This window comes from Pteropus vampyrus, unplaced genomic scaffold, assembly GCF_000151845.1.
Source record: "Pteropus vampyrus isolate Shadow unplaced genomic scaffold, Pvam_2.0 Scaffold13, whole genome shotgun sequence".
Taxonomy (NCBI): domain Eukaryota; kingdom Metazoa; phylum Chordata; class Mammalia; order Chiroptera; family Pteropodidae; genus Pteropus; species Pteropus vampyrus.
Genome location: NW_011888794.1, coordinates 2,209,897 through 2,235,668, shown reverse-complemented (window position 1 = coordinate 2,235,668; position 25,772 = coordinate 2,209,897). Strand labels below are relative to the sequence as shown.

The 25,772-nt window shown below is 33.3% G+C and overlaps 1 protein-coding gene and 1 pseudogene across 1 annotated transcript in view; one reads left to right on the top strand and one right to left on the bottom strand.

Annotated features, from left to right (window-relative positions):
* Nucleotides 1-25,772, bottom strand: part of PCDH9 (protocadherin 9) — an 884,562-nt gene that overhangs the window by 613,081 nt on the left and 245,709 nt on the right. The window lies entirely within an intron of this gene.
* Nucleotides 24,365-24,483, top strand: LOC111733201 (annotated as a pseudogene).

Sequence of the window (25,772 nt, the reverse complement as noted above, 5' to 3'; positions counted from 1 at the left end):
TCATTGTTTTTATGTAACATGGGAATTATATCCTTGAAATTAAGTTCTCTAGACTGTGAGCACAATGATGGCGAGAAACAAGTCACTTCAGCATCCATATTGTTCCCAACAGATGCACTGACTGATGTTAAATAGTTGAGTGAACTGACAAAAAAAAAAAAAAAAAGGAATCCCTAAGAGGGTTCTAAAAGAAAGTAATAGAAGCCTATAGGCTTTTCAAAATTTAAGAAATCTTTAAATTAAATTAATGTAATTTAACTGTTTACCAATGTAAGCCTTTACAACCTAAAATATCATCTACTTTTGTTTGGATATGAATGAATCAACTGACGAAAGCACCACTAGATTTTTTTATGTTGATCAAAAGCTTTGGTTATAGTGTAGATGTTTTTGGTTAATAAAAATTGTAAGGCAAGTAATTAATAATGCATTAGATAAAATTTGTTCCATTAGAGAAACAGATGATGAAAAGGATCTTTGATGAATACAGTTTGATGATGGGTTCGCCTAGAGTTCTAATATTCTAAATGAAAACAAGTATTGCTCTCCTAGATCCACATTAACGTAGACAGGGATCAGAAATTGTTGTCTTTAAGTGTTTGCAAAAACCTGCAAAACTAGATATGAGTCAGAACAGTTTCTCAAGTATTATAGGCACCACCAAAGGAAACTCTCAGTTATAAGCAGATCTCTTTATATATATAAAATTGTAGCAAAAATCAAGCATTGGATTGGTGTGCTATGAGAAGACTTAATATCCAGAAGAGTAAAATGTCATGTGAACTCTAACATTACACCTTGGCTCTTAAGTACGATCTTTTATCTCCAGCATTTTATATTTGCTATTTGGTTTAGTGTCTTTTCATAAATGAATATTCAGTAGATGGATTTAAATCAAGTGAGAATCTAAGTAAGGAGAAAATATTCACTAGATACTCTTAATAATTCTCGTATCAAGCGTAATAAATTTATAAACCTTTGTTTTTATGGCACTTTTTAATTTTCCTTTTTTTAATAATAACACACAGATGATGTGATTTAAAATATTTAAATAATCTTACGAACATATTGGTTGGTCACAAGTGAAAATGATGTACACCTGAAAATTATATAATTGTATTAACCAATGTTACCCCATTAAACTTAATAAAAACATTATTTAAAAGATTTTTTTAAAAAGTGAAGATGGAGGCAGCATCTCTATGTGAAAGCTCCAAATGTTCATTACTCTTCTTTTGGGAGTAGTCAATAAAGAACGTGATTTAATAAATAAATGTACAATAAACACATGTATTTGTTTTATCAGTCTAAAGGCAGAGGACCTTGTATGTTCCTGCTCTTGTGCATTGTAATGATTTTTAGTAAGGTGACATTTTTTGGAAACAGGTATGACATGCTAGACATTCTTTCAGAGAAAGTTTATGTTCATGTGACATGTTAACTAACATTAAATTGTAGTGATATAAATATTAAATCTACTAGTAATATTATGAATAGCTTCCAAATTTAATAATTAAAACAATAATACATTATCTCTCGGGCTGATATTTTGTGAGTTTTATAACTGCATGAAATGAATAAATAGTACAAACTCAGTTGCTGCTTATATTCAGAAACCTAAAGGTAATATGTATATCTTTATTAGCAACAAGGTAAGCACAAAACAGTAAGGTAGTGAAATATTCTCTTTCACTTTCTGGGGAACACAGTGCTATTTGGTGCTTTTAAAAATTATGCTTAAATGGAATACTTCTCGTGGTGGTTATATATGTTGCTTCATCTGACACCAGACTAGGCATACCAGATAAAAACAGACAAAAAGAATCTAACAATATTACAAAACAACAAAGCTATAAAAGAAATGGATTGTGGTGATTGCATACTTTTAGCCAAGAGACAAATAAATTGTATCCATCTGACTTTCCTTTGGCCAACAGGGTCATCATCAAATTCTCTGCTTCAACTCTTTGACTTAAACTGATTGCTCTATGGCAAAGTGGACCTTCTGTATACTCTTTATGGCTCAATCTAATGTAATGGGCTGCTTTCCTGGTGGAAAAAAATATATATACATATATGTTCTTTAGGATCATAATCAGGAAATTTTTCCTTTTAATTTCTTGATTCTTTTCTTGGCAAAATTTCTGTCCACTTTTTAAAATAATAGACAGGATGTCACTCCAAAAATATTCCTTCAATTATCTGGAACAAGCACCTATATGTAAATATTTTTTAAAGTAAGTGTATGCTCAAGGTTAATTAACATAGTAATCTTTTGGATGGGAGAAATGGGCACATGTAACAAGGCCATCATAGAACTATGTACCTTCTATGTGCGAAACAATTATTAACTAAGAATGAAAAATTATTAAATATGAATTTTTTCATTTATTAGAAATAATGCATTAAATAGAGCAATCAAATAAACATCTGCACATTTGGGGGGAAATTTTAAATGTTTCTTTTAAAAAATAAAAGAAAAATAAAGCTTTTAGAAATCCTTTATACATTGTAAATGTCCTTGTATTCAGAAGGGAAGTAACACACACATTATAAAATAAAGTCATTACAATGGTATGCAAAGCATACATTTAAAAACTACAGCTTACCCATTACTGGACATATTTAATCTAAATTCTACTTTAATCAATATGCTGAAACTGGAAACTGCTATCACATAAACCTTCTTTAACCATCCCAGCCTGTTTAGCCTCTTATTGAATTATTATAGTAGCTTATTCTTATAAAGAGCATATTCAAAATAATCTCATGATGTCAAAAAATACAGTGACCATCTCTGCATCTGCTCACTTCTCCTTCCCTCAGGCAATTCCCTCCCCCCAGGCTTTTCCCCTGATTTATCTAATTTTCATCTTTCCTCACTAGCATTTCTGTGCCACTTTTTCTCACCACTCCATATGCTTGGGAAGCCTTTCCAGATTACATTATTCAAGCTATTGCAGCCTCCTCCATATATTCCCCAAAAGCAACCTGTTCAGTCAAACATTCCAACTGTGACCTTTTACAAATTTCTATTTCTTCTATTTATATTAAATTGTTCTATTTCTTTCCCACCTCAGGGCCATCATAATTTAGATCAGAAATTTATTATTAATCGATTGCAGAAGATTTCATAATTTATTTATTGTAATGCTTTTGAATGAATGATTATCATTAATCACAGTAACTCATTATGCCCTAATAACATAATGAAGGTGATAGCACTATTACCATATTAATAATTTCTGATTATTTTTCATGTCAGCTATAGTTATTCCATTAAAGACAATATAAAATATATGAAAAAAACTATATACTCTTATATAAACATATTTTAGAGATATTTCTTCAAAATACAAATAATGTCAAATTATAAATTAAGGGAGATAAGTCAGGTCATCCAAATTCTTTGAAAGTGTTCTCATTACTAATTTATGCCATGAATGAGGAAATAGATGAATTAATTGTATACCACATCTAAAAAATATTTATCATATACTCATGTGCTACTTCTTATTTCTTTACATAAGAATTAGAGGTATGAAGCATGAGAAGGTCTAATTCTTCTCTCATCTTTACCCTCAACACACAAACTCTTATGTTTCTCAGGTTTGTTTTTCTCATTTAGAAGCAGGGATAATAATGATTGCTCTGCCTACCCCACTTGTTTTCTACATTGTTCCAAGTATAAATGAGATAATGAGGTAAGACAAAAACTTTTCTTTATATAAAAAATGAAGGTAAATTAAGACAACAATGAGATACCACAACACACCTATTAGAATAGCCAATATCTGGAACACTGACAACACCTAATGTTGGTTAGAATGTCGAGCAATAGAAACTTTTATTTATTGTCAATGGGAATATGAAATGGTGCAGCCACTTTGAAAGTCAGTTTGGAACTTTCTTACAAAATTAAACATATACTTATAGTGCAATTCAGCTATCATGCTCCTTCGTATTTGCCCAAAGGAGTTGAAAATTTATGTCCAAACAAAAACATGCACACAGATGTTTATGGCAATTTAACTCACAATTGTCAAAAATAGGAAGCAACTGAGATGTCCTTTGGTAGATAAATGGATAAACTAGTACACTCGGAAAATGTAATATTATTCATCACTAAAAAGAAATGAGCTATCAAGCCATGAAAAGACATGGAGGAAATTTAAATGCATATTATTAAGTGAAAGAAGCCCATCTATAAAAGGAATAAACACATGATTCTAACAATATGACATTCTGAAAAAGGCAAAATTATGGAGACAATAAAATGATCAGTGGTTACCAGGAGCTGGGGATTGTAAGGAATGAATAGCTAGAACACACAGAATTTTAAGGGCAGTGAAAATACTCTGTGGGATACTATAATGACAGATACATGTCATTATACATTTGTCCAAACTCATAGAATATCCAATATTCCGCACACTCTAATGTAACCTATGAACTTTGGTTGATTATGATGTGTTGATATATATTCATCTACTATAACAAATGTACCATTCTGATGGGAGATGTTAATAACAGGGGAGGCTATGCATGTGTTAGGGCAGTGGGGATATGGGAACTCTCTGTATTTTCAGTGTGAAGGTAAAATAGCTCTTATTTGACTAACAAACGAGTAATACAGCATAGCAGAAAACCCAACCTTTAAGACAGCCAAATAAAGGTATACATATATATTCTTCAGTATATTATTCTCTATGATGGTATAAAATGGTATAGCTGACTCCATTTTAAAACTAATGGAACCCTTGACCCCTTCCTCTCTTTTCCCCTACAGGTGGACCTTGACTAACCAGAGATTCTGGTTAGTCAGGCTCTACCATTAATCCTTCTTTCACCATTAATCTTTCCTCCAGGGCAAGGTGCACTCAATGTTAGCTATCTTTTAACTCACCCAGGCACCAGGGCACCCAGTGTTCCTTTCAAAGTAGATTGGTCCGTTTCTCAGACAGGCAAAAAAATAGGTAGGCTGCGGGGTGGTGGTAAATGGTGCAAGAAGGGATCTATTCTGTCCAGTTGCCGTCTAAGACTGCGTTTCTGCAAATTACCTATTAAAACTCTTTAAACTGACAAGCTGGACTTGTCTGCTTTGTTCTTTGGCTTCCTGTCAACTTGAGTTTTGGGGGGCCACTTTGCCTACACAGCCTTTTCACAAAACGGGTGGTTATAATGATATAAACTATCAATAATGATGGTTTTCTTTGGGAAATAGAATCATCCATTAGGAAATATTAAGATATATTTCTTAGAATATAAGCAAGAATAAAAGCAGTTTCATCTCAAAGCAGTAGAGAGATTCAAATATTTCTTAAATTCAGGTTTGCTCTACATTTCTATGATTCTATGATTTTTTAAATGACAATTTTTAAGCTGCCTTCAAAGTGAAGTAAAACTATTCACAATGGTTTTAGTGCACTAAGTCTTCTGCTGCAGGGTTATGAGGCCATGACGGTGTTCATAGATGCAGTGGTGCGTTCAGTGGAACGTTCACAAACGAACTCTATAGTGATGAGGTGAAAGAATGAGAAAGTTAGTATGAACCAGAGAAGAAAAGTGGAAACATTTTCTGTATAGAATCATTAGTAACTTAGAATGTGGAAATGTCAGCAAGTAAAATACAAAGGCATAAAGGCAAATGGATAAACTAAAAGGGGCCCACAGCCTGACCCCCAAGTATATGGATAGATAAAAATATGAAATGCAAACTTCAATGCCTAACTTACAGACCAATGTGAAAGAAAAGGAACAAGGCAAGAGGACTATCCCAATATAGTTCCTAATCTGATATTAGAAAAGTGAGATTTAAAGATTCAAGTATTCATACCATACTTTGTCAAAGATAAGACAAATTCCAAGTTACATCGGATGAAAACATCACCTCAAGTAGTAGAATGAATTTAAATCCTTATAATTCTAGAAAAAATAATTAGCTCCTTTAGTGTTATATATGTATGCTGATTGATAGGTACAATTATTTTCATATCAAATTAATCCAGTTGTTTAAAGCAACATTGTCCAATATTGTTGCTACTAGCCATATGGGGCTATTTAAATTTAAACTAATAAACATTAAATAAAATTCAAAATTAGTTCCACAATCACACTAGCTACATTTAAAGTGCTCAGGAACCACATGTGGCTATTATATCAATTAGCATAGATATAGAACATTTGTATCATTGCAGAAAGTTATTTTAGACAGCACTGCTTAAATATAATACAGTTTTCCCAAATATTGAAACACAGATGCATATTTCATATGTGACAGGGCTGTCTGAAATCATAAATCAGCCCAATACATAATTATAATAATCTCAAATGCAATATAAAAACAAAAACTATAAATACGAAGAAAATGCAACAACTTCCCTCATAATAAATGCTGTTTAAAGTCAAAAGTTAAATCAAACTAAATATTTTGATGTCAGGGTTTAATTTCATCACTTTATTTTTACCTGTTAAACTTTATTATATAATTTCACATTTTCAGGATAATTAGAGGTCTTGGGGTGGGCTAGGTGCTCCTTCATGGCGTCCCGGCACATATTTCTGTCATTTACTAGCCTTCGCTTATCATCTTTGTCACTCTGGTATCCAGCACACACTCGGGACGTGTTTGTAGAATGAGGGAGACTATCATCCAGTTCTAACAGGAACTCATTCAGCATCTGCTTCAACACTTACATTGGCAAGGAATTTACCACCTCATAAGGGAAAACATTCCATTTTTAACAGTTCGGCTAGAAAGAAGTTTTTTCTTTTAATTACAGACAATCCAAATTTACCTGCTTATATAACTTTTATTAATCCTACATTTTATCAGGTAAACGTTGAAGGAAGCAATTTACTTCTCTGTGTAAAAGCCTTTGAAATACCTGCAGATGACTATAACACCCTACCAACTTTCCTTGTAAGGCATCATTTCCAGATACTTCTTTGTTCTCTTCTAAATTTAAGTTTCTGAAAGTGCAATGTCCAGAACATCACATTATCTACCAGTTGTTCTGATCAGTGCAGAGAATTGTGGGAATTACCTCCATGGCTCTGTACAGTATATTTCTATTAACGATGCCCAAGGTTCCATTAGCTTTTCTTGGCATTCTCATCACAGGATGACTCATAGTCCACTTACAATCAACTATGTGTTCCTAAGTCCTTAAGAAGAGATGTTGTCAAATCATGACTCTTTCGTCCTTAGTTCTTTTAGTTGGTTTCTTATATTTAAGTGGAGGACTTTATTTCATGCTGATAGATTAGGCATGCTGTTTCCATCAGTCGAGATTTTCTAAACTTTGATTGTGTCAATCATCTAATACATTAGCTATCAATTCAGCTTTGCACTGAGTGCAAATATGATAGGCATAAACTATATGCTACATCAAAGTCATTGATACAAAGAGTCCAAGGTCAAATGCCCATATCACAACATCGGAAACTTCTTTCTAAGACAATACTCACACATATTTTCATTTCTTAATTCACTTATAAGTTTTAGGAAACACACATATATAATCTTTAACTCATAACAATCCTTTAATATAGTACTCACAGTGTATAGGGAAAAAAAAATGGACAGTGTAAATAATTTTATCAAGAGCACTTAACTAGACACTGGCAGAGCTAGAATTCCATGTGGGGCCTGCTGAGTCCAAAGCCTGCCTATTACCTCCTGATGCAATGATTCTCTTCAAGTCCAGCTGGATGCCCTTAGATCTAACTCCTAGAACACGTTTAAGTAGTCTGTTCTCTGAAACATAATAAAGACTGGAAAGCCAAGCTGACATTGCTAATTTATTTTTATAGCATTCCAGTAAGTTACCAATCTATTTCTTTAAAATTAAAAATGAACTTGTTTGGCATTCTTACTATTGTAAAAAATTTCTTAGTAATTCCATTTATTTTCCTAAGTGTTTGCAACATACCTAATTTTCTATCCCCTATTCATAGACTGTTAAGTCTATGAATCTTTATTTTTTTTAAATCCATCATTTAAACCATTTTGAATTTCAGACACACCCCTCAAAAAAGCAAATGATATATTTAGACACTTCCATTTCAACATTTTATTGTTCATTTTATATGCAGAAGCTTATAAAGTAATAATAAATTGAAATCACTACAGTCTAGTGCTTACAATTATGTTCATAGCATAATCCTGTCAGGTGAGAGAATGGTGTACCCTTCAAATTCAGTACTGTGATCGAGAAATCTCAATTTCGCTCTCTTGCCCAGAATTTTCTACATGAAACAGGATCATGCACATTAATTAAATACCCTCTGTTTTGAACCATTTGTCAATAACAAGCATTGATTCACTTTCTAGCAATTGTTCCCTAAAATCTCAGAAATATTGGTGCTTTGACCTAAAGCATCTAAAATTATATTTGTATCAAAAGTCTATTTTCACGACTATACACAGAATCAATTATAGAAGCTAAATCTATTCTGAATATCAGCTATTAGAGTTTTCTTACTGTGTAATTGTGAAATGGGGCATGTGCATCCTCTTAAGGCCTAATTAGCTATACTTCATTTTTGAGAGTAAAGTTAATTGCAAAATGTTTCCTGAAAAAAACCACAGGTCTTAAAATAATCATATTGATAACTATGATATTTTAGCTCCTGGTTATGTGTCCAAAGTATGTATATAGGTATGCCATTAAGATAGCATTCTAGACCCAATTCTTTGTTTTTCTTTTCTTCAATTATACAGAGACTTTGAAGAGAGGAAGTAGAAAATCAAACCTGCCTCAGATATTCTTGCAAAGGAAAACTAGATTTTCTGACACTTATAGAAGTTCTTCCAGGTTGATGCTTTTTGAAACTCAGATTAGAATTTCAGAAAAGCTAGATGCATAACAATTAGAGATAGTGTGATGATTATTACTCTCACATAATTTTCACTGCAGAAGAACCTAAAAAATAATTTCTTAAAAAGTGTGGTATTATTTGAAGTTATACACATACTGAGAATGACAAGCACAAGAGGCTTTTTTTTTTTTTGTCAGCCCTTAAGGAAATATTAAGGAGTTAAAAAAGGCTTAGCTCCATTTCTCACACATGCCCAGTTTTCTTCTCCCGAGGTCTCATTCTGGATCCCTTCTGGCTCATGAGACTGGTCTTAACATTTCCAGATGGTAGCAAGAGTGTTACAGGCAGTGAGGTTTATGTTATTCCCCACCTCTCCCCTCTTCTACATTATGGTTACAAGTCTCTAAGAGTGTCTTTACTTGGGTGGGGGGCGGGGGGGGGAGGAAAGACTGGCCTATATTGAATTCTTCTGTCTAGCCTATAATGATCAGTGTCAGAATTGCTGCCTACTCAGTCTAATTGTTTTCTCGTCTTATCTATGCAAATCACTGCATAATTGTGTCAGTCATAGATAGTGATCAAAGGGGGCTAAGTTGTCCAGATCTTTGGCCATGCATGAGATCAGCTTTCTCATCACAACACTGAAGATTTGAAATGCATTTAGACGAATTCTATGTTTATAGAATCTTATTCCTTTTAAATAGCAGTGTAATATTGTGGAATTGACATCTAATACTCTGTAGCATGATTTGCTGGTCTTCAGTGCAGAGACTTGTCAGGATACTTTCATAGATTACAATAATGTATATCACAAAGGATACACAATTGTGTTATTCATATGTGTAATCATCCATGGCTTGACTAGAAATAACAGTGGTCTTATTATGCAAACAGCAGTTCATAATATGCAAATGAACATAAACCAAACCAAACACAAACCTCCAGAATAATGTTTACTGATGTGTCCTTAAAAATCCTTTCTTAAAAACACATTTTTCCTGTCTTTTTAAAAATATTAAATAAGATCAAAGATGACTGCATGGAAGAGTTTATGCTTTCTCTCTAGCATTTTTTAAAAAGAACCACAATGTAATCTTATTCTGATTATTTGATTTTAATTCTCCCAAGGCCATTACTGCCTCCTGGCATCATTATATGCATGTGTAAGGTTTATATGGTGTCTCTTTTAATTGCTTAAACTAATCTATTCAATGACTGCAAATCTAATGCACACTGGAACAAGCAGCCCATAAATTCCATCCTTCAGATGTGTCCTTGAACATGTGCTTGTCCTGATGAAGAGTAGAAACAAAACAAGAATAATAAAATGGGGAAAGTCTATTCAAATAATATATCCAAGAGATCTTAGAGTGTGAAAGATACTTTAGTTAAATGGAATGAAAATAAACAGCTCTCCGCTCTTTCACATTTCATAAGGAATCATTCTAATTACACTACAGTTAAGGCTTCAGGCTACCCTTAAACAATAGTGTGCTACACCAAGAGATAACATTGCATCATTAAACATGATCTTAATACAATTGATTTAACATAAATTTTGTTTTAGGTATAGAACTTCCATTGAGTGTAAACATTCTTAATGTCAAGGAAGAAAACTGTCAGGATATTATAGCTATTTATTTCCTAATCTTATGCTATCCCACACTGATTATGGAGAACTCCACTTTAACGTATAGCACGCGCATGCGCGCGCGCGCGCGCGCACACACACACACACACGCACGCACGCACGCACGCACGCACGCACGCACATACACACACCACAATGCAAGAAATCAGTTTCAGTACATATGGCAATTGTTTTAATTTTTAGAAAGAGTTGCTAAAAGATATCCAAACTGGGATTCTCTTCCATGTTAAACAGACTAATCATATTTTCCCACCAAATACATAAGCACAATCACAGACACAAAGAGTGGAATAAAGAAGATGAGACAGTTGCCATAAAACCTAGGAAAAAATAACAATTTGTTTCTAAAGTGTACCATCCATGCCTATTCTTTTTGTGGGTCTTCCCTGATCTTGCACTATAACTTAGTATTGATTCCTAAAAGGGGCCTTGGTTTAAGTCATACAAATTTTTGTTTGTAGTCATTCCTATTTTTAAGAAATGGCTTCTGCTACTCTCCTCACTGAGCTTATGTGCAATATCTAGTTTTGCACAAACTACTAGAGCATAGGTTACAATAAGTCCTGAAATCACTAATTTACGGTCTAGTTATTGAGCTCTATGGCCATTTTCAAAAATATCCATCAGAAATTCTCACTTATTTTTCACAAGAATGATGTGACACAGTTCTAGTCTCTACTATATTGATACAGAAATTCAAAACCTGATTTTGACAAACAAAAACCTCAAGATCAACTTGAGTCACTGGTAGTTCTAACAGAAACAAGTTTTATGATTTGCACTGTCCTAGCAACTTTCCTTTAAAATAATAAAATAAGACAAGGAAATAAAGCTAAGCTAGAAAACTGGTCACCTTCTTTTCTTTGTCCACGCTTTAAATATAAAAATTTGTCTGGTATCAGGTAAACAGACAAGTGGCCTCAAGAACTTTCTTTCCCTATTTTTTCTTAGTAGTATGCCCATCTTTTTTCCAATCGATATTAACATTACTGGCTGTAACCACTCCCTAAAACCTCTACTTTACTACTTTTTGATTCAGGCCCTAGTTCACTGAATTGAAGTATTATTGGGGAAATTAGCCCTCTGAGGAGCTCTAAATTTTGTTCCTCATTGTGGCTTCCCCAGGGCATAGTCCTTGCATGCAACTTTTCACCACTTGCCTCTTTTCCTAATTCTCATCATTCGAGTACAAAAAGCTATGGTATCTTTTGAAATACTGCTTTAGTCCTTCTGAAATCTAAAAGTTCATCTCAATTTCTTTCTTTTTTTTTTTATTTCTTCTCATGATGTAAGTTGTTACAAGCAAGAACCAAAGCAAATCCCCAAACAACAAGACACCACGCCATGGCTGTTTTATTAAAACAAATGCGCATGGGACTGGGTTGTGTCCCACAGTCAGCTACAAAAGGAGAGAAATCGTACTCAGGAGCCATAAGGTGGAGCAGTGGAAAAGGAAAGGACAGCCTGCTGTGGAGGTCCTCAAAGAAAAACGAAGAGGTGACGGGATGGTGGTTTAGGCCAGGGGTTTCAAACTATGTTAATTGTATGCTTCAACCAGTTTAAAAAATAAGATATAAACATAAATTTATTACATATAACTATCCATTTTCAATTATATCCATCTATTTACAGTTAGCTTATCGAGGCACAATAAATACCTAGGGTAAAATGCATCACTAACAATAGACAGTATAACATCTGATTTCAAATATCTTTTACATTTTCAATATTTTGTATGACTTCTTATCACATAAGAGAGATCATCAGTTTAGAAAATATAATCTATTTGATGTAAAGTTTATTCTAGGAGTAAAAATGTCATTTTCTTGATGTTTGCTAGGTTCCATTAGCAGTTTTGTGTTTTGTCCATTTGAAAGTTTATTTATGGTAGAATGATATAATTGTTATTTCACATAACAGAGTGAACATGGAACTTGAGACATTACAGCAAAAGCGAATATGTGACTAAGGACACCACTTGTTATCTCCCCATGTGCTGGTTCTACCACTCTTCCCGCAGAACACCTCACGAAGGTATAAATAACCGCAACGATTGTAGTTATGGGATGAAGTTTCAATCACATATTAAATATTAGAAGGTTAATTTTCATTTTCTATAAGAAAAACTACATTGAGTTTCTATTTTTTTTTTCCTCCACTACAATGCATCATATCAACTACCCCTTGGGGACCATGCTACTCACTTTGGAGGCTATGGATATAAAGAAGTAGCTGTGAGACTGTAGGAAACAAATCCCGTTTCTCTCTCCCTAAATCAACTCCATTCTCTTCCTCCCTCTCTCGTTACAATCCCTTTCTCAGTCATTCTAACGCCTGCCCTGTTCAACTTTCTGCTATACCATGTAGGCTTGAGGTGAGGGAGAACTAAATCCTTCTGTACAGAAATTGGATTGGACAACTAGCAGGGAAATTATAGTCAAGAGTTGAAGGAAAGACAGTCTTTTCATCCCATGATGAACTTATGAAAGCATTTTTTTTCATATAACGGGAATATATTAGTAACATTCTACAGAACTTTTTCTTAAGGTAATTTCCAGGCAAACGGTTGTGGGCTAGCCTGTTCTCCTAACTTCTTAAAAACATTGTTTCTGTAGTAATACAGCTTTCTAATTTCAAACAATTGACTGTAATCATACATTCAGAAAACAAACCCCATTCATAACTGACAGATTGCACATGTAGAGATTTTCAGGTCTTATGCCATTTGAGAGTCTAAAGCGGCTCTACAGTGAAATTTTATATTGTGAAGCTTAATTATGAGAGACTGAACATGCAGTACAGTGTGAACTATTCACCTTATCTGCAACAGTGTTGTGACATAACCTGGTTTAAATAAGACAGTTTTAACCACATAGTGGTTAAATGACTTTGATATGACACTAATAAAAGCCTGTCTTGTTAGAGATATTAGAGATTCTTAGGCTTTTACTCCTTTGTTTATTTTGAGAATATTAATCATTGTACTAAACTAATAAAAGAAAATTGTGGGTTTAAAATTTCCATTAAAAAGTCTGTACCTTCACCATGAACTAGCATGATGAATGCCTATAAAGTATCTCTGTTTAAATCAATAAAAACTATAATAAACAAAAGAGACATGACTAGGCCATGCTACAGAAAGCAGAAATATAAATTACCTCAAATTACTGAATTATAACAATTAGACTTATTTCTGATATCATGAAGTTTTCTCAGCGGAAGAGATGTCGATAAAATACAAATTCTTCAGGGGAGGAACAGACAATCTTTTCTAACATCATCAAATTATCTCAATGGATTATTTTTTTGTTAAAGTAAGAATTAATAATAATTACTAACATTGACCAACGCTTACTATGTGTTAGACACTGTCCTACGTGTTTTATATGTGTGGAGTCATTTAATCCAAAACTAGCTCATTAGGTAGATAGGTATCATTATTTTCATTTTACAGGTAGGAAAACAAAAGCACAGGTTGGTTACATACCTTGCCCAAGGGCATCCAACTAGTGAGGCATGCATTTAACCCCTCTGCTGATATGGAATAACTACTGTTTAGGAAGTTTAGGAAGTTGAAAGCTGTTTATGAGAAATTTTTAAAAATCTAATCAATGCTGAACATATCTTAGAGCAGTGAAAAACAAAGGCAGGTGGAAGAGAGGACAAAGAAATTAAAGAATCACTCAACAAGCATCTCTATATTCATGAACGTTCTCATTCAGCAAACCTTTATTAAGTGCACACTATGTGCCAGGAACTAGATAACTAGATGCCAGGAATACAAAAACAATGTACTTGACCTTGGGAATATCTTAGTATAGAAGAAATAAAATAATTGCAATAAGATATGGTAAGTGGCAATATATTTATATACCAAGTGCTATGATATCATCCCCCTCCAAAAGCGACTTTACAGTGAATGAAAAGCAATATATTTGGAAGTAAAACTGTGTGAAAGAGCAATTCAGTAATCAGTGTGATAGTTAATCAAATGAAACAGTCTATAAGAGGTGAGTTTTGCTACATAAAAAAAGATGAGGAATTAAGATTGGGAGAGAGAAAGAAGGCAATGAGGAAAATATTCCTTCTAAAAGCTCAGGCACGTACACAAAGTGATACAGGAGATATTTCATATGTCCTTTGAGAAAAAAATGTGCAAAGTGACTACTGCCTACTGTCTGCTTCAATCAATCTAATGAATATCCTTCAATCTTAAAATCGCTCCACTAGCAAATTACATTCCAGTTACAAACAATTATTTTTCCCACTTTTTTTGTTTTAAATATTGTGGGGAAAATGTTGATTATTCATCATAAAGAATTAACAGACAGAACTGTATAGAATACATATATAAAACACTCAGTTTAAGGAACACATAAACTAGTGATGCATTTAAAGTTCCACTAGGCAGCTCTAACATGCAATGTTTGTGGAGAACTACATATACAGTCCCTATGGCTAAAACTCATTTCCTGTATGGATCCTCTCAGTGCCTGGAATTTTACCAGTAAAATAATTCTTTGAATTTCAAATGATTTTTGACTTCATGAATAAATTGCAGATCCCCCTAGGCAAGTAACACACCTTATTCCCATGCATACTATATTTTACTGGGAGTGGCAATTAAGTAAACCCAACACAGCTCAAGACCAATAGAGATGAGAGGAGTCAATATTTAGGCAAGGCACACAGTGCTAAGGTCAGGGGCGAGTCCCTTTGAGCTGGAAGTCAGGGAAGGTGAGAAAACAGAATACAAATTGTCATTTGTTGTTTTTATGACCTATATCCAGTCCAGGATATTACATTTTATCTGTAATCACATAATAGAAAAAGAACAAATATGACATTTGGGGGAGTAAAGAGAGTTTATTTTACTTTTATCTGTAGATCTATCTGCACTATCATGTTTTTATTTTATAATTCTTGAGGATAAAGACAAAACATAAAATGTCTCTTTTGGAAACGTAAACCTAATTTTTCATTTTTGTTTTCCATTTCAACACTTCCCAAATTCCAAAAGGGAGACCATTGTCCGCCCAACCCCAGTGATCCAAATACCTAATCTGTCATATATAGATGATGTGCTGGGAGTATCATTTTTCGTTATTCACTGAAAATTTGTAATAGGTTTAGGGTATATATGTTTTTTATTTCTCATTCTATTAATAAATTTCTTTGTACTTTTCCCTAAAGAGAAAATGAATAAACTTCACTCTTCTTGAAGTGCATACCTCTCCTTATATCTTTAGAATATATGCCATCTATATGATTGACATTTGGAGGATCTTGTCTAATCTTCATAGGAAGAAGAAAAATTCTGGCTTGTCGGGCATTTGGAGCACAGTGATGACAGCCTATATGCCAATTTCACAAGGTTGCAGCCTGAATCATAGGCTGTACTTTAAACGGCAGCATATGGCTAGAGAGTCATAGCAGCAGGAAAGTGTGGCAGTGCCCAGATCACAGCTGTAGGCACACAAAGAAAGTTTTGATGCTGGTATTCATCTCCCTCCTTCTCATCAACAACAAAAAGGATGACTACTTAAGATTCTGTTGTCTTAAAGGCTTTATTAAGTTATTGCCCAAGGTAGGAAAGGGATATTATTGTCTACATATGTTTGCCAGAACCATGCCGCTTCTCTATTCTGGCTTGCCTAGCAGGTGTCTCTTTAAGTACTTATTCTAAATGGAACACAACTGGGAAACATCAGAAAGGGCACTGTTGACAACTGTCATAGCAGGTTCCAGCCGGAATGGTAACTGAGCAGAAGGTCTCTCTCCAGAGTACTTCAGATCATCCTAATAGCGGCATCATTTCCACTAGGAGCCCAGCTTCTACCAGAAAGGAGTGCTGGGAGAAAGTGCTTCTGGTGAGAACTGATGTCCTCACTGGAGATTTTCCATGCCACCAGATTTCCTATTGAAAATTGCTATGCTACAATGAAAAGAATTCTGATTTTAAAGGCAAAATTGCAATATTCGAAGGAAGCACATAATCCACAAAGATGTCAATAATAGTGAAAATAGGCTAAATTAATCTTTGTTTATATCTGTCGAACTCGTAAAATACCATAAAAACTTTTCACAATATAAATGGAAAAAATACCCTAAATTGTCCAACTTTTCTCATTAAACTAACATTAAAGATTAATTTACCCAATATAGAAATAATTATTTAGATGTATGCATTCAGATTTTTTTTGTCTTATATTATTTTTATTAGTTTTGGGTCATGTTATGGTTGCTATCATTAGCCATGAGGAAACAGCAGACCTATTTTCAGATGCTGAAATTCAAAAGCCCATTTAAATGATAATTTTCAGATAGAGCTTATAACATATTTATGGTAAAATTGCTCTGCAAACCAAATATGGGAAATAAAAACAACAATATGGACTTCTTTCTGCAAAATAAAAGTTATTGCAATTTCTGCAAGGTTACTTCTGTGGGGTGTGTGTTTGTGTGTGTGTGTGTGTGTGTGTGTGTGTGTGTGTATGTGTGAAGGACTAATATACCATACATATTTGTATTTATAAATAACAAACATTTCTATTTATAAAGAATTATGTAAAATTATCAGCATTCGTTTAGAGAAGAATAACTCTTTTCTTTTAACTACATGTTTAAACTGTTGAGTTGATATCCAATGTCCTCATCAGAGCAAAAAGTTAAAGCCTAATAAATGAATAAAACTACAAGTCTTGGACTTTTCACTGTCTTTGAGCGGTATAGACTTGCAATTCATGTAAAAATTGACTCTAGGCAAACTTTCTTATAATTAGATCCATTCCTTTTGTAACAGAATGAACTTATGTATATTTCAATGAACAAGCAAGGCCTTGCATCACATTTCATTGAGAAACTAAGAGCCATTTGGCAGAAACTGCCTCTTATTGTATCAAAAAAAGTCTATGAATCCACATGGTCCTGAATCTATCTTTTCCATCATCTTATTCACTAACAATGGTGGAAATATATCTTTTTTTTTCTATTAAAAGCTGATATGACCATGTGTTCTGGAAACAATCTACCTCCCCTTGTCTTTGAAGGCACCTTTCCCTGAATCATCAGCACCCCTCCCTGATGGTCATTCTAACAACATACAAGTGTTCTGCAGTGACTCTCATTTCAAAACAAACACAAACGATAGTATTTTATTCCACCATTTCCACTAAATTGCCATCGACTTTTCTCTCAATCATGCTGGAAATTTTTGAGTCGTCAATTTTAATCAAATCTCCTCCCTTATAACTCCAAAAACTATATTTTTAAAACCTCTATGACTGTCAAATCATATGGATACTTTTCAGTGCTTATTTTACACAATTGATCATGTTATACTTGAATCTCTACTCCTCCCAAGTCTCTCTCTCCTTCTTTCTTTCTCTTAGACTGCTAGTTATTTTCTCCTATCCCTCTGCCTGTCTCTAATTCTTTCTTTCTTATATAATTCTCTTCTATTTAACTACTGACTACTCAATCTCTTAATAACTCACTTTGTAGTAATGCTCTTCTATTTCCTCAGCAAGGTGATGCCTTCTATTCCCATTGCTTTTAATGCTATTCATTTGGCGATGATATCCACATTAAACAATTTCAATTAATCAATCAATGATACCAATACGCACATTTATGTCTTTACATCTAGATCTATTACATTTATATCTAGCTATCTCAACTTCTGATACTGCCAACAACTAGTTTGTATCTCATTTCTTCATCACAAGAAATGGCAATACTGATTATTCAGTTACTCATGTTCCTAAAGGGGAAGACATTCTTCAAACCTCCATCTTTCTCACCAGCCCTATTCAATCCAACAAGAGGCGAACCTGACTGCACCACATATTCTTTCTCTCTCTCTCTCTCTCTCTCTCTCTCACACACACACACACACACACACACACACACACACACACACACACTCACACACACACACTCACACACAAACCCTCTTCACCTCTACAATCCAGATGAAGCCCAAGTCCACTTCATACAACACAGCGAGGGTAACATTACAAAAGTATAATGGGATTACATACTCCTCTACCTAAAATAATTTTAATTTAAAATAAGATAAATATTTATTACCTTGGTCTACATATCCTTATGGTTTCTAACCACTTCAACCATTACTCCATTTTCTAGAAATTTCTATCCATCCTTCAGATTTCAATTATAATACTACTTCCTATAAGATAATTTTCCTGATTTGATATAAAGTGAGTTACTTTACCCTTTCTCATCTCCTCAATTTTTCCATTATAAAGCTTATTGCAATCTGTAATCATATATTTCTTTGAATGATCACTTATTTAAAACTATAATAGTCGCTAACTTAAAAAAATCATAAAAGTTGTGTTTATATATGCTTTATTACTTTATATCTAAACCTTTGCTTAATTTTTGCCACTCAGCAGGTACTTTATCAATATTTGCCGAAGAAATATTTTAGCAAAACCTTTTCAGTAGTAAAGAGCATTAGAGTGAATGAAATTCAGTGTAGATCAAAGACAAAATAAACAAAAAATTCATAAAAACACATGCTGTTTCCAAGCTGTTTTGTAAGCTATATTTGCTCCATCATAGTCGGCCTTTGTACAATGCTTATTACACTAAGCTCTGTGTCTTTCCTATTAATGGTCTGTTTTAAATATGTGCTATATACTGGTTGTGAAACCTTTTAACAGAATATATAAAGTACTGACCTTAAAGAAATTTCCATAATAGGGTAAAATAAGACGAAGACATAAAAAGGGAACAAGTAGTAAATGATACTCAACAAATATGCTTCAGAAAGGCTTTTTTTATTACTATTATAATTACTTTTCTAAAACTTGATCCAATTTGTCCTTATTGAATTCTTAACTTCTCTTTTGATTAACTTGTTAATAGGATTCTCGCTATTCTATAAATTAAAACTCGTGACTTACTGAATGCAATATATCTCCATCTACCTTCTTGATTTGTCATAATGCGAATTATAAACATTATTAAGAATTTTAAAATAAACTGAAATGGTAAAGTTGAAAAATAAGATGGAACATTAAACTAAAATTTATGACAGACGATTTATAACAAAAAGCTAGTCCTAATTTATCTACCAGTAACAATAAAATAACGAATCCATTACATCAGCTTCTACAGAATATACATTTTCCTATAGAATGTGCTCCCAAGATATACAAAAAAGCCAGAATTACACGGAGTATATAAAAGTAAACATAAGCATTAAAATATAAAATTTACATTATGATTAAATATTTAGTTATAAAAGTAGAATTGGAAGTAGCCTTCTTCTCTGTTTTGATTGAATATATAAATATTTGAAAGCTGTCTTCCAGCACTACCTATATCCAGGATCTTCTGGAAGGAGAACCATGCCACCTACTCACCCCATCCACCCCCTCCTAAGAAATGTCATGTTATTTCTGCCACCTCTATTTAAACTGGCTAGCTGCGAGAACCACTTTCTTGTAAATAAACAGCGAGTCTGTACGCTTTAAACAGAAAATCTGGGGGAAAAGAACACACTTGGATTCTTCAATCCTCCCAGCAATATTTGTTCCTTAATTTCAACAAAATTATTTTATAAACAGCATTGTTATTAATAACAATGCAAACTCCTGGTCTCGGTGAACATTTAAATGTATTGTATGTTCCACTGTATGCTACATTTATTCATGAAAGACATTATTATTGAAACTTTAAAACTGAAAAAGTTATCAGAGAATAAAAGGTATCTTAACATAGAAAGAGACATGTATATTTATCAATTAAGATTTCTATAAAAGTTCCAAGACAAGGGCAGTACACTGATAGGGGAGTCCCACTCAGTGTAGAAACTTATAATTAGGAAACAAATGATTTTGCTGTTTCCTCTCAGTCTTTCTCAGAAAATTTAGGTTCACTTTTGCATTTCTTGCATTCTATGAATCAAATAGGGTAAATGCAATCTTTTTTTCTTTATTTCTTGCTTACAACACATCAGATAGAAACATTATACCCGCTTTGGTTTTTCTGAAAGGTATACTTCCCTTCTTCACATAATTGCTTTTAAATTAGGTGATGTGAAAACCATACCTTTGGGGTCAGAGAGGTTTATGCTTAAAATATTTTAGGGAAGTTAACTAGTTTCCTAATTTTTAAAATGGCAACAATCTACTTCACAGGTTGTTGAAAGGTTTGAATGAGATCTTAGACACACTCAAAAATCATTGGCTCACTATTCAATGTTTACTGTAGTCATTATGCTATTTCTCTCCCTTTCAGTTTTTCCGTGAATAAATTGACCAAATGCCTAAGTAGAAGAATGTACATCTGTTCACAACATCTAGTACATTTCAATGTCTTTATTGGCATGAAAGAGTGATTTTCAAAAAGGGTTTTTTCAAACATATTTTTATGCAGTAGGGATTTTCAACTTTGTAGTACATGACCGATTATACTAGACACTCACAAACTATTATGGTTGGGTGTATGTGTGTTTGTGTGTGTGTGTGTGTGTGTGTGTGTGTGTATTCTTTTTATATATTTGTTTTATGTATATAAACACATCAGAAGATATATATATATATATTAGTTTTAATCTGAATATTTAAAATTTCTCTAAAAAAAATCAATTCCAACTTCTGCTAGTGACAGTCAATAGAAGTCAAAATGATGACCCAAAAAAATCACTCAGAAAGACCAAATGCCTTAGTCACCACTGGCATTTCAATTACCTAATAGTTATCTGAGCACATACATATATATACTTTTGAAGACCAGAAATAGAGTTTTTCAAAGTAAGAACATACCTCCTTCAACTTTAGTTAAAATAATTCATGTCAAAAACTTTCCTCATTTAAAAAATAATTTTATGTTCAGTAAGAGATTTGGGGGGGAAAGAGTCGTTTAACCTTTTATGTGACTACACCATACACACATATATTATATATGCATATATACATAATCGTCCATGCAAAAATGTGTATATGTATTTACAAAATGATTGCAGAGACTGACTGTCTGTCTGTCTGTCTGTCTGTCTGCCTAGCTATGTATCTCTCACCCCTCCCACCCATGAGTGCATGTTTGCAATCATAACCGTGATGTGAAAAAAAAGGTACGTATTGCTTCATTGAAAAGGTAGCTGGACAGAGGTGAGCATCATGGCATTTTCCTCCCCTTGTCTCTGATGCAGATAGTATATTTTCTGAGATGAGTTAAACCACAGACAATAGTAATTGGCTTAAATAACACAGTCTAATAATTTTATTAGTGTATAACTAGAAGAATGCAGATAAAAATATTTTATTAGCTCTCTCTGAATAATTATATTTTATTTTCTAGTTTTAAGCATGATCTAGACACCGTATGCCATACAGTGTTTTAGGTTACAACTGCATAATTATATAGTTATGTTTAACTTTGTGTTATTTAACTACAGGTAAACATAGTTTATTTCATAATTTGAAAATTCGCAATTTTTCCAATTTTTATATGCTCTAAGAAAAAAACAATTCTAAACTAATAAGGATAATCAGAATTGATAAGAGGTTTGCCTTGTATAGTCTGATTTGTTTTATTTTAAAGAAAAGGTTTTCCAAAAATTACTGTTTACTAAAATAAATATTATTGCCTTTGTCCCTTAATTAAATCTGCACTACCCTGGGCCAATACACTGTTAACCAGGCCCTAATCTACTATATAGGAGAGGCCGAAAGGTACATGATAAAAGGCCATACTGTGGCTGCAGCTTCAGGCTTTATAGTCTGAGGAGCATGTTGCTATAACCCCTGGCTCTGCTGCTTTAGCACAAGATTTACTTAACTCCTTATAATGTCATGGGCTAATGTGTAAATTGGGGGTAAAAGTTCCTACTTCCCAGAGTTATAAGAATTAAATGAGATGATACGGGTAACTGCTACAACAGTAAGTGATACATTGAAAGCCAAAAATGCTTAAGTATAAAACATGAAGCACAGCCCCCCATAGCCTTTTCTCACGCACAGCCCAGACAGAACTTTTAAAATATCAGATCATGTCACCTTCATGTTGAATCTGCAACAGCTGCCCTCCTCAGAATAAAATCTGAAGTCTGAATAAGGACCTCCTACAAATTTCTAAACCGTGCTGACTCTGTCTGACCTCAACATTTAAATTCTTCCCATAATTATCTCCTTCCCTGCTTCTGAAACCAACCAAGTGAGCTCCTGATTTGGCCACAGCACTTGTTCTTTCCCCAAACACTGAACATTAGTACTAGTGCTGCCAATGACCTCTCCCCACGAACCTAGTGCCTTCTTGGCCTCCTTCTTCCACATTCATTATCTCCGTTCAAATTTCATTTTATCAGTCTTTCTTTACTCACCTAATTCACATCTGCACCCACTACACTGGTCTCTATCCACTCACCTTGCTTTATTGATTGATTTATTTTTATGGAACTTAAAAACATTTGATACACTATTTGTTTACTTATTTATCTTTTTATTGTTTGTCTCCCTCCAATAAAATGTAAGATCAGTGAGAAAAGGAATTTTTTTTTCTGTTTCTTCACACTGCTTTTGGGCTGCATATTGCACATGGGGTAGGGGGGAGGTTAATAAATATTTTCTGAATTAATAAACTTAGTTGGCATTAAGGTGTTAGAAATCCTAATGCCACCAATTACGCAGGCTCAGAAACAGAATTTAGCAGATACTTTCAGCTAAAATACAATTAATAGTTGGTTCATAGTTATAGAACTTCTATGAAAAAGCACACTTCTAATAGTCTTAATTGTATAGTGTGAATATTAAACATTCTATAACATTAACATATTGAAGTAATATTAATATAAAATAAGCTATATAATTAATATATTCTGTATTAAATAATATCAATATTAAACATTGTATAAGTATTGATATTCATGTTAAATATAAAAATTTGCAATCATTAAAAATTTAATTTATAAAAATACTGTTGAGAAATAAAACTGTCACTCATGATAAAATTAATATAACAGCATTGATGGTAATTGAAGTGCTTTTAAAAATATAATATTATATATAAATATATATCCATTAGCAAACTATTTTAACCAAAAACAACAAAAGATAATTCTCTACATTCATTCTCATTGTAAAAGTACTTTATTTGTTTCTTACTCATTTAATGAAATTATAGTATGTGGTATTTTTGTGAGTCATACATCAAATTTTAGGAAAAATGACTCCACTCCTGGCCCCTTGTTTCTTTACCAATCCACATTACCATACTTCTTACATGGTGGTTAGTTTAAGGACAGATACATAACCCAAACCTGAGACAATCCAATCCATATGGTATCCAGAGACACCAGTGACTGTTTCAGGGTGAATCGAAAAACTAAACTTGTCTAATCCGAGGGAAGCCTAGGACTGGAGCTTGATGTTCCAGGTAGCATCCACGGAGGGGGTTCAAAAACTTTTAGAGCACTTTTGCTACCATGAGAGAAATTAGCCAGAAGATATATATTAAGATAAACCAAAGATGAACCAAGAAAAGGGCAGAAATATGGAGCAGAAACACTGATCAAGTCATAGGTGAAGTCTTTACATCCTGGCCTTTCAGATGGGAGAGACAATATTGTTTGTTTGTTTGTTTGTTTGTTTGTTTGAGAAAGTGTGAGTTGTTTTAATGCTGAGGGCAGCCAAGAATATTTACCATATTACTATAACCTCCTGTATGTTATCAAAAATCTGTAAATTAAGAAGTAGCCTACAGGACTGCAGGCTATCGTGAATAGGATCCCGCTGGGGTTAATAGTGCCAGCCCATACTAGACAGAGCTATATCTAAAATAGCAAATTTGTGTTTCTTCATACATACATATTTCCATTAAAATCATGTACTAAGAAATGAAAGAGAAAAAAGATACCCCATCTACGGCCTTGCCACCCTGAACAAGTCTGATCCCGTCTAATCTCGGAAGTTAAGCAGGGTCAGGTTGGGTTAGTACTTGGATAGTAGACCACCTAGGAAGACCAGGTGCTGTAGGTGTAAAAAATAAAAAAATAAGGGATTGTAAGCTGACAAAGTCCTTGCAATCTGTGATTAACCAAGGGTTGCTTCACCTAAAAAAAAGAAAAAGAAAAATGATACCCCATGGTTTTTAATAGAATGTTTTCTGATTCCTATGAATTATTCTTTCCTTTGGTGCTACAGATTATGCTCAGAGTGGTCACTACCTTTAAAGAAAAAAGCAAACCTATGAAATTTTAAAATGTCGCTTTGTAGACTAAAATTCGCAGAGTATTTACTAAGATAGAATGTTTTGTTCTCCTTCACTATCCAGGAGAGTTGGGTCACTTAAAAAAAAGTTTAAAGTTTCATTCATTTCTAATTTGCGAAAAGAAAGTGAGTATGTGAGAAGTTAGGTATACGTATGAGAAAACTTTCGAGAGAAAAAAAGTAAAAGATAATTAGCCAAATATAAATAGTTTTTGGATTACTCACTGCTTCACTTTATCCTTCTTTTGAGAAGGTAATTGGGAACTGATTGCATTCTCAGAATTACTAGAGATGCAGCAGATGGCTTTGAAAATATTCTCAAATTAAAACATGAGTTTAGTGTGTGCTCTGGCAACAAAAATCATAAAATTTTACTTTATACACTCACTCTTGTTTTTGCTGATGTAATCTAATGTAATTAAAAATTTCATTCTATTGAAAAGGTACTTTTTGCAAAAGTTCTCATCCTGAACATCATGGACTAATAAATACCAACTAAACAAGAGACACATGCTTGTAATTATAGATATTATGACATAATCTTAGACCCTTTCTATATATTTATACTATGCAAATATTCATACAAACAAAATTTAAAATTTCGTGAAGACAGATGTAAATAAAATTGTAACTTTATCAAATATTAGACTAGGATTTAGAGAAACCTCTTTAATAGCTCCATTTCCACTTACTGTAACACCTTAACACTAAGAACAAGGAAATCAGTCACTATTTCTTTCAAAATGGCTGGAGTAATAGAGATGTTTAAAGAATTATTTAAATCAGAAAATTAAGTACCCATGAAAATTGTCATATGCTTTTAAGATATCTATAATCTACATTTTCAAACGAGAATATTTTTTCTACCTCTTGCATATTTCCATAACTAAGATTCACTGGCGGTGCAGCAAGAAAATACATACTGGCCTGAGTCCTCACGGAAACTTAATACTAGAGCACTTCCTATCATTGTTTGATGGACCCCAGGAAAAAAATCACTGAATCTGCCCTCATTTCCTCATTTGTGAAAGGGAAGAGAAGAATTATTTGGATATGAC